Source organism: Varroa jacobsoni, unplaced genomic scaffold, assembly GCF_002532875.2.
Source record: "Varroa jacobsoni isolate VJ856 unplaced genomic scaffold, vjacob_1.0 contig01287, whole genome shotgun sequence".
NCBI lineage: Eukaryota > Metazoa > Arthropoda > Arachnida > Mesostigmata > Varroidae > Varroa > Varroa jacobsoni.
Genome location: NW_019214613.1, coordinates 24581 through 42208, shown reverse-complemented (window position 1 = coordinate 42208; position 17628 = coordinate 24581). Strand labels below are relative to the sequence as shown.

At 40.2% G+C, this 17628-nt stretch overlaps 1 protein-coding gene and 1 long non-coding RNA gene across 4 annotated transcripts in view; both read right to left on the bottom strand.

The window, feature by feature from the left end:
* LOC111271941 (G protein-coupled receptor kinase 2) overlaps positions 1-17628 on the bottom strand; it is a gene marked incomplete at its 3' end in the record, with an annotated part of 72122 nt that overhangs the window by 45258 nt on the left and 9236 nt on the right.
* On the bottom strand, positions 7843-15790 carry LOC147751920 (uncharacterized). Its single transcript, XR_015315539.1, has 3 exons — positions 15580-15790; positions 8328-8649; positions 7843-7920 (listed from the first exon to the last, which is right to left on the bottom strand). It is a non-coding gene; the product is annotated as an uncharacterized LOC147751920 (long non-coding RNA).

The window sequence follows — 17628 nt, the reverse complement described above, 5'->3', positions numbered from 1 at the left end:
CAAAGCTCCTTACCAAAAGTTCACCTATTGCTAGTGGGTGCAAATGCAGTGTGCCTAAAAATCGTTTCCGAGTTTTAGGACCGGTGTGGCCGTTAGACGTTCCATTAAACTATCTAAGTGAATCCAACAAGCCTGGTGTGCTAAGGACATTTTACATTGCCTATGTGGCTGCATCGTTAGCCACCGCTTCACCCAAAACACGTCGCAACGGATTCTATAGTTTAGAAAAATAGTTTACGTTTTCCTTTGTGCATTCACGAGCAGAGGGGTACATTTGATTGGAATACTAGGTCGTCTGTGATTCTCTAGTTTGTATTTGTCTCTGCTATTTAAGTCTGCTTTGTCGAGACTTAAACTATAAATAGTATCGTTGAATTGAACCTTGTAAGAACTGCGGTCCGAAGTCCATTTTGGTAATAGTGGGCATTTGTTAGCTATCGTATAATATCGCGACAGACAGACCATTTTCAAGATAACAACGCTTGAACGAACGATCTCTTAATAATTTACGTAATAGTACGACACAAAAGCTCTTCGACGGGTGCGAACACGTTTCGTACGTGCGTTCCCTATGGAAATGAACGCTGTTGCAAAGACGATTAGATCTATATAGTTTAATAAAGTTGAATTACGGTCATAAACGCTCCCATCGATGTTAGTTACTAAGTGCTGGGAGCCAGCTGTCAAGCACAGTGCCTAACGACGATGCTGGGTATATGAACTAGAATCAATTAGGGATACAGCTCAACGATGACGTGTACGTCAGCAAAACTGAATCAGTTTCATTGAACATTTTCAAAAGTGTGCAGATTTGACCCAACTATACGTCGAGACCCAGATATATTTTGACGTAAGAGAGCATTAATACGAGCCTGCAATTTTAGGAGAACAACAACAAGCTCGTTGATGGAAACATTGTAGCAATGCTAACACCACCGTTACGACGATCGCTATGTAACATCACAGTTAAGCTATGGATAAATAGCATACGAGTAGTCAATATGGACGTCAACGATTTGGATTTAACACGCGATTATTATGATTTATATATTTTGAACTAAAAAGTTTCTGCGGTCACCTGAACTAATTCAAGTCTGATTTATACGTCAACAGGGAAGTTAAGTAAACTTTAAGTAGTGTCAGGTGTGCAGCTAACGTTATCATTAATTGACACCTGCGCATCAATGCCAAACGCAAAAGTAGTTGAACAGTCTGATCTGCCATTAATGGAGACACCCAGCTACATATGTATAACCGGCGAAAAAAAAGCTCACAGCTAAGTCAAGTGTACAATCAAAAATCAGCTGTGAGATTAAAGTTACGTATTGATATAGTTAGAGAAGACGAAAGCCTAGATAGGGATATTCAATTTGAGGTAATCTATTTAGCGCACCTATGTTTAGATTCTAGATTTAGAGCGGCGAGATTATATAGGCATATGCTGACGGGTTTATAGGTAACGTATATGTAAACGTCCATGTTGCTCTTATGGTTAATGAAAAAGGGAATATGCTGACGGGTCTATAGGTAACGTATATGTAAACGTCCATGTTGCTCTTATGGTTAATGAAAAAGGGAATATGCAGCCATATATTTTATGGCCCACTCACATTGATTACAACTATGTAGAACAGGGAAAGCAAATTAAATAGCAACAATATCATACTTCATTCTACAGTAGCGTGACTACCAGCAGCCGTTCACTATGACACCTCTGGTTTTGGATAGAGAAACGGGACTCTGGGAAGAAAGCTATCAAGAATCAGCGTTGGTTTGTTTTCGGCCGAGCAGATCTCCGAAAGACATACATTTGTAGGGTGGCGCGTCCAAATGGAGAATGTTCGTTATCAAGACTCCATCTAGACAAAGGTATATGTCTCAAAGACATGTTTCATGTATGTGGGAAGTGTGATCTGTTCGTTTAATCGGCATAAATCTTTAATCCATGGATCACTTTTTAATAGTAGCTGTACATCGATCAGTGTGAATTCGTTAAAATCTCATTGAAACAGGCTACTAAAAAAAATTCTATGGAATCCAAGTGCGGACTGATCGTAGGCTAAAAGTATCAAAAATGCAACAGGTCCAAACAGCCAAAAAGTATAAAAGATGCAAAGGGGTTTAGAAGGTCTCAACAGGACTAACCGTTGAATATTATCTAGATGAGATTTATATATGCGTGGTATAATATGGAAAGGGTCTCAGCATTAGGATACCAACCATGATTTTCTGGTAGAGGCAGCCGAAGAACTTCTCTTAAGAGGACTATCAATAGCTGTTATTAAACTTTCTCAACAATTTCCTCTCTCAACCAATATCTGTTGTAATACTGTTTTAGTGATTGTGCCAAAACGAGATTGTTTTAAATTAGTAGCAGTACAAATGTCTATGACGGCTAATTTCAAGTTTGATTTTTTTAAGGGCCGATTCAAAACCGAAACACAATCATTTAGTATATCAGGCCACTGTCTTAATTTAAGGAAATTAATACAGCACTGCAATAATGAAGCTTCCAGGTTACCGCGCCCTCCACGTTTTGTACATATCAAGAAAGGTAGAAAATGCTTCTGATTACTAAGCCAAGTTGGTATTTACTTGAAAAAAGATAAATTACTTAAATTTCACGTGGTCTTCTTCACGCATCCTGTTTCTTACCACTCTTGACGCGTGTCATAGTGGGACTTTTTCGTTTTAAGCTGTGGCCTCCCTATCTCGTCGTAGTTCGTATTTAACACTGTTCGCCGCCGCTGCCACTGCTAGTTGTCCCAAGCATAAGTTGTTTTGCGCCCTCCGTCGCTCCATCATCTGCCGTTCTTTGCTTTGTAGGTTAACTGCTGAAAAAAACTATCCGTAATGTTTTCTGGCCTCGTTCGTCGAGCGCCGAGCAATCAACAGCGGTGAGCTTCTGTTCCAGTGGCAGAAGGCATCACTGAACACTGTCAGCTTTTGCTAAGGTCCGTGGCTACTCAATTTAAATTACCTTGCCTACGACTTCATCCTCCTCCCTTTCTTCGTTCACTGGCGGCGACGTTTAAGCCATCACTGGAGCCCCTACAGGTCGACAAATACCACCACTAGTGCCCACCTCAATCACAATAGTCTCATCAGAGAAGTCGCAGCGACAGCAGCGCCAAGATCAAAAGCTCGCCATAGCCGCACTGTCAAACTGACTTCGTAGTAAAAGAAGCAGGAAAAATTGCCGGTGCTTTCCTCTTGTGTATATTTTACTTACAGAAAACATAATGCGCCAGAAACGCCATTTGCAGTTTTTATGAAACCCAAACGGAACTTTTTAGAGGAGAAACACCCTCTAAATAATGCTACCTTTATAATAATTCCATTGGTCCTACTTATTTACTCATGGTAAGGAAACGGTGTTGAAAAAATAAAAAGTTCGTAATTGACAAAATCAGTGGTGACATTTTTACCGAAGTCAAGTTTGCGGGACAATATTGACCTGAGTGTATAACTGAAAAAGAATAGATAATAGTTGTAACCGTCGTTCCTTTGACATGTATTAAAGAGATTAAGGACTTCGACACTTAGTATTCGTCATGCTATTTCAATGTACCAGCTGTGAAGATAGATTTCAGAGTCCATGCGGTTCAGGCTCAAAAACTTTAAGTAAAATTAAAAGGAACAGTACTGCAAACTTGATGTTGTATCTTTCGCTCGATTGCATTCTAGAGTTTGGCTTCTAGAGGGCGGCAAGGAAATTGCTGTAAGAAAAGGAGTTCAATAACAGACAAGAAGCTGAATCGAGAAAGATATCAATGGTGTTTACGTTCGTTTGTATTACGCTTATACTAAAACAACAATTGGCACTTTAACAAACACTCGTACACGTACATGCACATTTGGTTGCCGCCTTCAAATATCAGTCGCGGAAGGAATCCAAAACTATTATCCTAGCTTATATTTTACTACAAAACAACTTTCTGTTTTCAGTGAACGAAGCTTCCAAATGAAAGACGGCTTTGGCATAAAAATCTGTCCATCAATAATTAGTCTCTCTGTTCTTCTGCCTCTCAAGTTTCTCCAGCTTTTTGTACTCTCTGCCCTCGACAAAACTTTACCATTACTTCAAAAACGAGTTCACTAGTGGCTCGGTACTACACTAAACGAGAAGATCTCATTATATCAAAAACCAGTCTGTTTACCAGAACTATTGAGCTTATGAAGACGTCGGACGCAGCACCCTTCAATTGGATGCCTTTTTTTGTCGCTTTATTGTTTCATGATCATCTTGAAATTTTCTGAAGTCCATTAGAGCTCTTTAGTCTTTTCGTTATTTTATTTTTATTCTCAACTTAAACCTTTCTGTTTGTTTTTGATTTTCTTTTTCAGATCTCCAAATTTCTCATTCATTCATCCAGTGGTCTTCTGTTCAGATTTCCAGCCATCTTCTACGGTTCGTCCCCTTTATCTTCCCCCACTCTGCACACGCTGCCCCCGTTTCCCTCTCCCTATATATTTTTCGGCCTCTTGTACGTGCTTAGCAGACCTTTGGCACTTCCTTCCACTCAGTGGTTGATTAAATAGATACTAGACATCAGCAAAGCCATTTCATACGGTGGCATGCATTCGGCACCTCTACTCTTCGGATTCTGGAGCCATACAATGCAGTTCATCCGACGCTTCATCTGTCTCCAAGCAAGCTAGAATCAGGTAAACGTAGGAGGAAGCCTACGTCATCATAATAGGACATATAAACACCATGAAAGGGGCCGTTTTTCGAAAAGGACGGTCGTTAACGCACATCTTTCCTCGACGCTTTCGCATTCATCCATTGCCAGTTCAGTCTATAGACGCCTAGTGTCACTGCTGCTCATCATTTATGTACCAGCGAAGTAGGATTTTGTGTTACAGCTCATAATATTTAGATATTTTATATTTGAACGTCTCCACGCTATTAAGAATACCTGTTTTCAACCCCAGTCGAAAGATTTCTCAACCTTGTTTATAATAAAAGTACGAAAGACGTGGCATCAAATGGTTTGCCCTATAATTAATCTGTGTTCGTTTCACTATATAAAAAATAGCTTTCTATTAATTTGTAATATATAATATATTTATCTGCCCCTGTCCTAGCTCAGCGTTGGAATTCAGTCATCTCCAATGAAGTGGAAGAGACAGTGTGTAATGGAAGGCTCATAATGAAACTTTCCGGAAGGTAGAGATATTCAGTGCAATCCTTAGAGTAATGCCAACTACCATTTTTACACTTATCAAGTGATGCTTCCATATGGATCTATGCCTAGATGCAAGGAAAGGCATTTTTTTGTTTCGCCTTCTTCGTCCTGCGTCACTTGATACATCGTCCTGCATATCTGCTACGTTGTACCGACTCACTACTGACATACTAATGATGATTGGCCATCACTAGTAGCGCCGTTCGGCGGTAGGGGCGCGTCGTTGTCTCCATCGGGTTCATCAGGCACTCATCAAAAATGTCTGCGTCCCCTTTAGCTCCTCGCGTCGTTTCTATTCGCTTTTATGCTCCTCGTCCTTCTGAGTTTAAACTGCGTAACGCTGGAGTTCGTCCGTCCGACAAATAGTGTGCATCCATCAACTTTCTAGTCAAGTGACACCCAATCCAACATGGAGATACCGATATCAGCCCCACCTGCTGCCACTGTCCCTGCTATTACCTCTAAAAACGAAGTTGTGACATGACTCAAATAACCATTGTTTAACGTCTTATGAACAGCTTACCAGCTATAATGTCGCCTGCTTGGCAGCTTGTAATAGATGCCATAGAGAACAATTAACAATCGTCATCAGCGTTCATCTCTCCACCACAGACAGAATCAATGTGTTCCTAATCTTTTGCTTTCGTTGCGAAACTATACGTAAATGCTTAAGGAACTATACGTGAAAACACGCTCTTTTATTCGAGCAATGACAAACTTCATTGCCAGTTCACAAGCACTTGAAACAATCAGCCTGGAAGAATCTATCCCTAGATATTGGCTCCATATGTTTTACGAGGTTACATATGGATCACTGATAAATGGTTACAAATTCTTAACCTCTTCTAGAAATGACAAAAAGGCTAATCTTAGAGTTAGCCTGAACCGCCAAGTGACCAACACTGAGTAGTACTTCCATCATATCTGAGATACTAGTAGGCCAGAGATTAACAAGTGCCTTAGGCCACTTGAAGCTTGGTTTGCACACAGAGACAGCTCTGCAGTATAATGGACACAGGCGCGCTGTCGTTCCAGCATCCCGTCTTTGCGGAAGCTATATGCCTTTGGCCGCCAGTAGAAAGAAGCTACGAGCGGTTCTGCTCGTTTCGCGAGTAGATCTCGATGATCAACGAAGAAAACGTTAGAATAAGCTTTGTCGTCAAAATGACTGGGTGCAGACTAACACGCTCGCCTACATGGCCATGGTAAGAGAACAAGTATATGGTATATACGACGACCTCGTAATCACAAATCAGATACGGGCAAGTGGCATTTACAGTCAACATACGAGTAACTGGAACTATTCGAACAGCGCACTGAGCATTCACAGGCGTCAACTTCCATAACACACAACATCCCATGGCATCGCAGTGAACGCAACGTTCGTTAATGTTTGTATATTACTGCGTGTAATTACTAGTACTATGATTGTCATATGTATCCTGAATAGCAGCTTATAACAAGACTAATTGACGCGTGAACCTGCCTTCGAATAAACCTATTCGGATATCAATATAATAACGATATGAATATTTACACTGCGTCCAAAAATCATTTCTTCAATCCGTAGGGCTAAAGATAAACGACGACTCGCTGATAACGTACGCCACTTCTCTTTATCGTTATCTGTAAAGCTTTGCTTCTTACCCTCTGTGCAGGAAGGCAAAAGATCATTACTGCCGATCGCGTTGTTAACGTGGTTCTTCGTTCTCTATTCCATGGAAAGTCCAGAAACCGCGCTGGGTTCGAAGCCAAAATTGGGGCAGGTGGTTGACTTTTTCCCAGCATTTTTTCGTTTGCCGACCTGTCGTTGCATGCCTTTCGATAGGAGAGCCCATACTAACTTAAAGATATACATTGTCATCCAACCTCGTGAATGTACACCCTTCACCGCATTGGCCTAATGTATTTGGCAAAGGTGCACTGTATCGTACTACGGTGCCTTGGCCGATACGGGTCTATCCATAAAAACCTCTTTGATATCTGCTACTAGAGGTTTCGCTCGGCGTCCATCATAACTTCCAATTGTTTTTGTTCTATAAGAGTTTACCGTTTCTTTTACATCTTACTACAGCGCTAGTAAAGCCCGGTAAGAATGTGTCTAACTACTCATCAATTCAAGAAAGCCTGGGATGACCTTCGCCCATCTGGCACACATTAGACATAGACGTTCCAAGACGTAAATCCTTTTCGTGTGTAGCTTGAAGGTGCTCGGTCTCCCACAGACGGCAGTTTGGTTTATTTACACACTTTTCCAAGTAGGGTCTCGTCGCTAAACACAATTTTCATCGAAGACAAAAGGCCAAAAAACAACCAAAAACTATGTGGGACAAATACTTGCTACGAATAAAACCAAGGGAACCCATTCCACCGTATACAAGTAGGGTCTTGAATGTATAAAGTTTGCAGCGGCTAATCCCACGGCCTCTAAATTATGACATCACTCATTCTAAATGTACCCAAGAACAAAGGCTTACTACGAGAACCCACAGGTAATCTCGATGAAAATATTCATGTGACTATTTCAGAGATAGGACTAAGTGTGCAAAAAACTGAGTGTAGCACATAACTACGCACACACTATATTAAATAAATAAACGTACAAAGGTAGCAATAAAAACAGGTTTATGTTAATACATTCAGTTATTTTGGTTAGTGTTATTTTGAGGTTGCTCTTGATCGAATAGCCGTCCCACCATTCACGTCACGAAATATTTATTTATAAATCCTGAAAAAGAGGTTTTACTTTGTTCATTGTTTAATATTTAAATCAGACAAATATATATTTGACTTGAATAATTGTACATAGACGATTTTTTAACAAAATTCCCAAAGATCGATGTGACAATGCTAATGTGTGCGCAATTTTTCCAACTAAAAGCTTGTTTATACGGTACATTTTGCAATTTACGCAAAAAAACTGATTGATATATGTACAATATTTACAAAAAATAAATAAATATAGGTCACATTTTTAACCGAGGGTTATTAACGATTTTCCGCTATTCGAACCTTAATGATCCATAAAAAATTCGATTGAAGAAGATGGCCTTCGGCCCAGTGTGAACCATATAGAGAACTATTTAGGACAAAGAGGCTCATGTAAAAACGTTCCGCTTGTGGTGGCAAACGTACATTTGAGCGGAAGTTGCTACGTAAGCAATGCCATTATCTGAACTGAAGTCTGTCCAATCCAATAATAAAACGCAATGACCTCTCTCTCATGATATTGGGTTCGCCTACCCGTCATCCACGACGCCATTGTCAGCGCCGTTTTCCCCAGACTCTACCAAACGCCACAGCAGTCCATTCGTTCGTTCGTTCGTTCGTTCGTCGGTATCGTTGCATCGAAGTGGAAATCCATGGGACTCAAGAATAATAATTTCCTCCCCCAGTCTTACCCCACCTCTTTACCAGCCGCAGCTCTTATGTCCGTTTCGCTTGTAGATGCCAAAACCTTAACACAAGACAAACAGTTTTTGTCTTAACTTTGAAGTTCGATCGTTATCCAGAACGAGACTACATTACATGGCCAGCGTTTATTCCAGGTTTTAGGCGATGGTAGGAAAGAACAGGCGCAACAGCTATAGGAGCAGCATAAGGCGAACCGGTGGAACTAGCAATGACGTCAGTCCGCTTAGACAAAAAATAGGGTTGATGCCAGCGCGTGCTATAAACTACGAAAGAGAAGCGAAAAGACAGGCGAAGAACTTACAAGCTTGGAAGACATTTATCGATGAGGAAGTCAATGCAAGACGCTAGGAAAGATTGAGAATAGCATCTAAATGAATCCAACAACTACAAATCGAACACGTCTGACAAGGAAGCTGCCGACCCAATATTTGGCATTATCTTTTCTTTGTTTTTTTTTCCGTTTACGGCACGAATCTACTCATCGGACCAAAAAGAAGAAACCCAAAGGGAAAGAACGAGATGCATGCGCGGAATCTGCTTGCTGAAGCAATGGAGAAATGCTTAACATTGAGGAATGCCAAGACTAAATCGGGAATTTCAAATTCAAATACGCGCTGGGCAAAATCATTTAATAATAGAGATTTAGGAGATTTAGCAATATATTTAAACTCAAATACAGATCTGTCACTTTTTAATTTTCCCCATTTGACAACTTCTGTTTAGGACATGTAAGATGCATGAAAAAATTATTTCGATGCCATAAGAAGGCTTTCTGTAAAATGTTTGCTTAGCACGTTCAAATCGCGATACATATAATTTATTCATAGTCTACTTTCATGTTTCTTGGCAGTTATCACGGTACTCAGAGTCATCATTGACCTCATTTTCTTACGTACCTCAGCGCCGCCAAAAGTATTGCGCTCAGGCCATTTGTGCACTCGCTTGCTCTTTTTTTAGCCTAAACATCTTGCACATATTTAGCTGCCTGAAGATAATTCTGTTTCGGTGCGTCTATCCCACCCCATAAACGATCATTGACTTCATTAGCCTTCCAGTAGTACTATGACCCGGCGGGTCGCTTCTTGATGAATCGTATCAGTCAACATATGGAGAGCCTATAGTAAAACAGCCTCTGAAGCGGCCGAGAAGAACCATAGCGACAATTGAAAGAACTGCACCGGATTTTTTCTTAGACAGCTATATTTTCTATTTACGTTTACAAAGTTGAGGTAATCCTCTTCACTGGAAGATGCGACACTTACTATTCTCACCCTGACTGTCACCATACTAGATAGAATGTGTCACTTAGACATTGAAACGCCGTTGCACAAAATAGCGTAACACGCCTGATGGTGGTTACGAATGAGACCTCTCGGTTATCGACGTATATATATATATAGTCTTTCAAAAAATGTATGCACCATCATCTGATTACTCTATTTTTCAAGGCTCAAGTAATCGGAAAGGATGAGCGTGCAAAAATTAACTTTTGAACTTTGAAGCGGGTTTATTTTAAAAGGCTATTGGAAGTATGAAGATATGATAGAAGCACAAACACAATATCGTAGGGAGTGTCCGGTAGATCCACCTACGCTATCTACAATAAGCTGGATTAAGAATAACCTTGAAACTTCAGTGAACTTCCCCAGCCAGGAAAGAGCATTGGACCTCTGTAACGCAATGAAGTTTTGAACTTGGCGTCTGCAAGCCGGGCGTCCCTTGCATTCCAAGACATTGCAGATGGAGAACTCACATTTTAACAACGGTACATGCTATCAACGAAGATGGCCCGAGTCGAAACGAAGGATTGACGAACGGCAATTACAAAGGTGCGAACAGAATGGTTTCTAAAAAATATAGTTTGCAACGCTACAGGTGGATGCAAATTAAACAGACGCAATGAAATCTGCCAGCAGTATGAAAGCATATCTATTGATAAGAATCCTTCAATCTTTCCTCTCAAAAAAATTGGACGAAGCGGTCCTGTAGAACACGTGCACACTCCCCAGGCTCCTCGTATAACCCCCCAGGGGGTACGTTAGAGACAAAATCTATGCCACAAAATCGCCAATACGAGCTGATTTAGAAACCGCTCCGAATGCTTGCACAATAATAATTTTCAACTTCTGCGCTAGGAAATGTAGATCCTTTACAGTTCAAATACCTAATATATGTAGACTAGATTTTCTATGACACCCTATATACATATACACACATGCTCCCGTGTACCCTTTCCTTTTTTCTACCTGTAAATCGAAAGTCTAGTTTAAGCGGAGGCTGGCACTGTTGCGATGTCTACACTTGTTGCTTCTACTGGCCATCGCTCCCTTTGTCGTCGCATGCCACTATGCGTATAACGAACTACCCGCCTCTATTCCTCTCACTGTTACGGTACCTTTTAATCTACACCCACTTGCAGAGCTCGCGTTTCTTTACAAACGTCATCTTATTGTAGTAGCCAGACCTATGCTATATTGTGCTGAAGCTTAGGGTGATCCTAGCAAAACACGACGATCGAAAGTGAGAACGTATCATCTATGACACGTCCTCGTTACTTACTCTGTTTTATCCTCTCGCCCTCTTACAATACGTATACATATAGATAAATCGTCTCCGCAGAAAAAGTACATTATAGAGACTACTTGTTGTTGTTGTTTTCTAGTGAGTAGACGGACTCTCTGTTTACCACAAGCAACCGACATGGCCTATTTATACGTATGTGTATTTTACGTAGATCTAGGACCAGCAGGACGAGCGCCACAACAAATTAAACAGCAGCTACTGTTGCCGTTGCCAGTGTAACACGGACAATAGCAGCTGGGGTGTAAGTTAATATAGATTGTGCATCGTTGTGTATCAATACGATTAACTGACTGAATATATTTAGTAAATGAAGCCTCTGCTAAATGAGATCAATGAAAAATCGGTGACGACAGCTTAAACAGAGACCGGCTAGACTTCGGGAGACATGTCAAAGCAGATGGCACTTGTTAAACGTCTTGGACTTGTGTCAATTGAAGTGATTTTTCAATTTTTTTTCCAGTATTCTAAAACTTAGAAAAAAAAAAGCCGTAATAAATAATAATCTGACTTGTAAATAAAGTTGTAAATTATGGCAGACCAAAAGCTAACTTACATAGCTATCGTTCAATCGCTCAAAAGTACCGTAAATATACTCTTAGATGGCACCCATATATGCAGCATATACATATGGGTAAACCATCTTGGTAGAACTATGTATGGTTAACATTAATGCTAAAACGGTGATGCGGAGGATAGTAATTGTTTCGACAGTTGTAACACAGTAGAATATTAATCTATCGCGATACGTAGGGAAGTTATTGATATATAATTTACGACATTTCACAGCTATGTGCCACGGCAGTGCAAAAAGTCTGGTTTAATCCTGATGACAAACCGCGTGAAAAATAGTATGTTCTTCAAGAAAGCAGAAAAATTGGACTATTTATGTCACTATCAACGTTACCCTTTCTAAAAAAGTAAGCTGGCTTGTCAAGTCATATAACATCCTGGACCTAATACTTAAAACCGATCCGAGGTTACACTTGTAATATATATAAGCCTGCCGCACCTAGCAACTGAAAACGCAACAAAATCCTAAAACGTTGCTAAGTCTATGCCGTAACGAGTACTGGATTTTTACTTGAAAACAAAAAAAGCTTCTTGAAGCGCGACACTGTAATTAGTCTGCCTTAGAATTTATATATTCTTGTGTAACAAGGGCCGACAATAGGTTTTGCCGGTGACTGTAGCATTATGGAGGTCCTAGAAGCTTTCATAGATCGGAGGAAACCGAGTTCAGGTGGCTAACACGCATCCTTAAGTGCGTTGCCACTAGCGACCATGAACAGTGGTAAGCAGCATTGTGGCCGTGTGACACAAACCTCTGACCCACAGATGATGACAAAGAAGTCATTGAAAAAAAAAAAGTAAGAAGGGGTAAAATAGAGCAACAGCCACAGAAACTTCTGACATACTTATCCTGCTGTCTAATTAGTAAACTTATTGACATGAGTCTGGTAAGGTTAAAAGAAGTACATATACGGAAATAATTCAGTGTCAATTCGAAATGATACGTAGGTAAAAGGAAAAACATCGACAGTAACATCTTTCGGCTTTTACGGCTAAAGGTACCGCGTTGAGCGCAATCAGGTTGACGCGTTCTAGATATTTAATTGTTCCTATTGCTACAACAGCGCTCTCTGTCAATCATAATGAAACCCAGTGAAGTAAGCCAATGAGACAGCCAGCACGATCAGTTACCTATCTTCAAATATGCACAATCATTCTTTCGCTGTGATCGTCGACATCACTACCAAGGCACTATCGCTCCACGGGCATTAGGATCGTCCCCTTTTGGTCCTAAGAGACCATACGGTAAGTCGTGGCGCTGGTAGCCTAGTTCGCCTGACAATCCAGCAGTAATCTGCCTTTCATTCGTGTTACGTATAAACAAAGATGAGGCAGATACACCAACTAAATCGTTGCTTACAATCCAAGTGCATTGATCTATCCAGTGGCCCTTGCCGTACCGGTACGGTATATCCAGCAAGACTAACAGCGCAATATCGACCATAGTAGCAGTAATATAATATAAAAGTACTATTACATAGACTGCAGGGCTCATTGCTGCTCTTGTTTCTGCAATGACGCAGAACAGGAGCCACCATTCGAAATATGAAGTAAATTTAATCATAGTTTACCTGCCATTTCATACGACACCTGTATCCACCATACAGAATTAGCCCCCCACCGATCGCCGCTGCTGCTATTATACTTTGATCTTGGCCAGGAAAAATACTGCAGATTCGGCTGTCATAGTTACTGCGTTTTCCGCAGAAGCTAATACTTTGTCGGTATAGCGATCTGGAATAACTCTCAGCGACCGCAGATGCAGCGACGTTGAAAATAAGTTATCGTCGTGTAATGAGGCTATCCGTACCGTACAATATGTCACTGTTTGGCATTCAAGCATTATTACTGTTCTTACATCATGCAAACCCAACAGTGAATATAGAGGCGCGTGAGTCAACTATATAAGTTAATATTTTCGAAGTACTTCCAAGTTACTACTTTCGAAGTAAAAATAATAATAATAGAAGTTGTCGACTTCCCAAAGTGATTTTGCCTCCGTTGCCGTAAACGGATTGCTCAACCTTTCCGGCGCAATGCTGACACGCAGACAACGACACGACGTCCTAATATCTCAAGGAAAACGTGATCCACGCAAACAGATTCGTAATTATATAGATAGATATAGTCTAAAAATTGTCGTCGCTTTCCTCTACCAGCTTTTCCCCGCTTTCCTGTCGATTGCAGGTACGCCCATTATAAATACACACAACATGTGGTAACATATAAGATCCACCGATAAAGTAACACCAATTAAAAACTAGCATTTGCTCTGCAGCTCTCTCTGACCCAATAATAAGTAGATGATCTTGGCTTTCTTACGGAGACGGTGCTGTTTCGTTACCCACAGTCGTCCGACTACTGTTTTCTAGGGCGCTAAATCAAACACATTTACGTGTCTCCTATTGAATAGAGTCAAATTGATGGCTTGCAAAAGGAACAGCGCTTTTTCTTGCTGCCTCATAAAGATAAACGACGTACGAAAAAGCACAAGAGAAGTTGAAAGGGAAAGGGAGTGCGATGGTTGTGGGGGAAGGGAATAGAGATGATGAAGAAGAGAGCGAAGAAGGGGTGTGTGAGGGACGGAGTCACTCGATGGGTTAGTTAATGTATCAGAAATAAAGGCGTTAATTAAAATCTAAAAAAGAACCATTTTAAACACAAGGGTCTGTAATTTTTGCAGGTCACTAAAAGGTACGTGTCGGAATGATTACATAATAGCTACGCATAAAAACTTACAACGAAAGTTCTTAACATGCATAAAATTAACGAATTAACGAACTTTCATTATAGGCAATAATTTTTTTTTATTATATGGTTTGAATATCGCTGAGATGTTAGATAGGACAAAGGTTAAACAATATATGGAGAGGAGTATACGTACACGCTAATTATGGTGTAGGTCCATTATGCATCTAGAGCAATGACTGCCATCATAAAGTATTAATGATAACTAGTAAAACTGTATTAGCAACAACTTAGACCTCTTTTTTAAGATACCTATGTTGAAAAGAGGCAAACTAATGGCTTCGGAGTATTGTTCCCATCGGATGGGTGTGCCTCTGACAGCTGAACCGAAGGCTCCGAGCTCAGCTCTACTAGTTGGTTGAAGATCCAAAGAGATTTAAAGTTAGGCTTCTTTAAAGCTAGCGCATGTTTATAGGAGGATTTCTCACTCAAACTATGCGGTTGAATGTTAGAAAGCATTAGAGCATTTAGGTAAAAGAAATGGCTATCATAAGGTAGCGGTAAGGTGACGCGCGAAAACATAATGACACAAAGGTAAATCTCAAGGTTTAAAGGTGAAGTTAAACCTGCCGAGAAATAGGAACGTGTATTAATGTTTTATATATATCTATAATGTGTCTGGAACCGCCTTTTGTTTGACGGTTATAAAAAAAAGGAAAGGCAATTTTCGAAAGGTTTTTCGTTGTAATCAAATCAGTGTTAGAATGTGCTACATTTGCTAGTATATATAATAATAACAATAATTCCACCTGAGCTTTCTCCTTCCCGGACTATAACATTTTAGTTGGTTCCTACTACGTTATGAGCATGTAATGAAATGGAATTGAAAAACCAGAAAACAGCCTCAAGCCTGTAAATGTGATAGGTCGAAAAAAGTAGTATATGTTCTTTTGATTGAGCTGCAACTTAAAGAAAAGGTGCCAAACATCTCACTGCAATGGATTTTCTGTAGACCAATAAAGTCCGAAAGCCAGCCGGGTAAGCGATCGCTCTCAGAGTTACCACAAATTGTACTCATTGTAGCATCTAGCCACAGTAACGGCAACAAACCTTGGTATATTCAACTTCTTACCACTGGCCACAGTTCAGTAGCATGTTTCAACCCATAGCACGGGTATTTTTCAGCACAGAAGGCGGAAACAAAATGCTTAGGACACGTAAATAGAGACATAAGAAACTGACAAAATGTTAGCATTGTACTTTACACGTCTCTCCCCAACATTAGTTTACCGCCCAGTCTCCGTTTTTGAAAACATCTACGCCTCTATATCTATCTGCAAACCACATAAATATAACAGGCGAATGTGTGCCTAACAGCGTCTGATACGGCCAAACTATTAAGACGAGAAAGAGAGGTCTCGTGGTGCGCTGACCGCCATGTTGAGGGCGGCGGCGGCGGCGGCGGTGGTGGTAAAATTCAACCAGAGTTAACGGAGCACCGTTACAGTAAAAGGTCGGGTGGAAATGATAGCCGTTAGTCTGACCAACATTCGTTTCTATCCCATGAGTTTTCGTTCCCTTCTCGAAAAGTTACCACACAGCTCGATCGTGTCTATACGCACTATTTCTGCGCCAGAGAGAGCATGGCGCATCAACACGCCTACATCGCTATTTTTACGATAGAGATAAATTATTATTAAAATATTAAGCACCTAGCACAGCTGGGATATAGGGGTGATTGAGCATGCAGAAAGTACACATTACCACTGGTACTTTTCTTCAATAGCCCAGAGCTAAGTGAAAAGTCACCCACTTATACGCTAGCAGATTAACTGATTCTAAATGCAGCTGTTAATGCTTAAATACTTAACTTTAAGTTTAAGTAAGACACAGTCATGTAAGTAAAATGAAGGATATTCAATCCTGCACTTCTTTGTTCATATGTAAGAAAGGCAGTCAAGCTGATTGAAAGAATAGGTCAATGATTTCCTCATCTACGTTTGATACGTCTTAATCAACCGGAAACAGAACCAACAAGCTATCGAGCTTGCGTACCTTGGCTCCGCAGTTTTTTCAAGTGCGCAAGACTTGTGCAAACTTTTTGCTTCACGGTGCTTCTTTGACAATTATAGGTTATAGTCCTGCAGGTATGCAAATACAGGTATGCACGAGTCCTATTTTTGCTGCGTTACAAATGTATTCTAGTCACTCTAGGACTCAGAAATTTCTGGCTAACCACAGGATAAGTTGGAAAGGGCAAAAACAGCTCCAGGAAACAAGTTATCTAATGAGAGCGTTAAGCAGGAGATTACAGAAAGAGAAATTAAATGCGTGAGTTGTATGTGGATTAAACCTACAATTTAAAAAAATGGGATTTTAAAGAAAAACTAATATTTGGTAGCGTACACTAGCGGATATGCCGAATCTGTATACAACTGGTAGAAGGTTTGACTAATTGTGTAAGGCCTAGCATTTTCCAATTTCCAACCGTCACTTAACGGGATTACGAAAGGCATACGCGAGTATTTTTTCTGACTCAACAAAACACAAGTGAAAAGCTAGAAGCCTGTACAATTTCTATTTTGTTTTATTTGCATTTAATTTAATTTAGCACTGCATCATAATCGCGTTCGCCAAGTGACATCGAAGGAAAGAAACAGCCGATAGGAGAACCTGTCCACAATAAAGCACGAAGTAAACATACAAAGCCCGCTGACAGAAAGAAAAACCTACTGTTAAACAAAGCTGGCCTTTATCTATTGACTCATTAATTTTAGTCGAGTTTCATAAAAAGAATAATGATTTAGAAAAAAAAAGTATTAGCCTACTGACCGCCGTCTAGAAACAGTCTGGGATTCTGGAAAGCCAAATTGGGGAATTCAAATGGAAACGAAAATCATGTAGAAAATTAAATTCTTCAGCGGTGTTCACCTGCGGTAACATAAATAATCACTCACCATTCCAAGCATTACAGAGGGACATATGAATATTCGTGAATTTATCAAAGCAATTGCAATTATATAATGTAAATTTCACCCAATCCTCATTCCAGATCGCATTACACTATAACAATCCTCAAATCGTCATTGAAATGAGCGTCTTTTGCAGGCCTCTATATATATATTTCTAAATACGCGTATTAATAATAGGTCGTATTTAATAGTGTGAACTTTTACTCCGC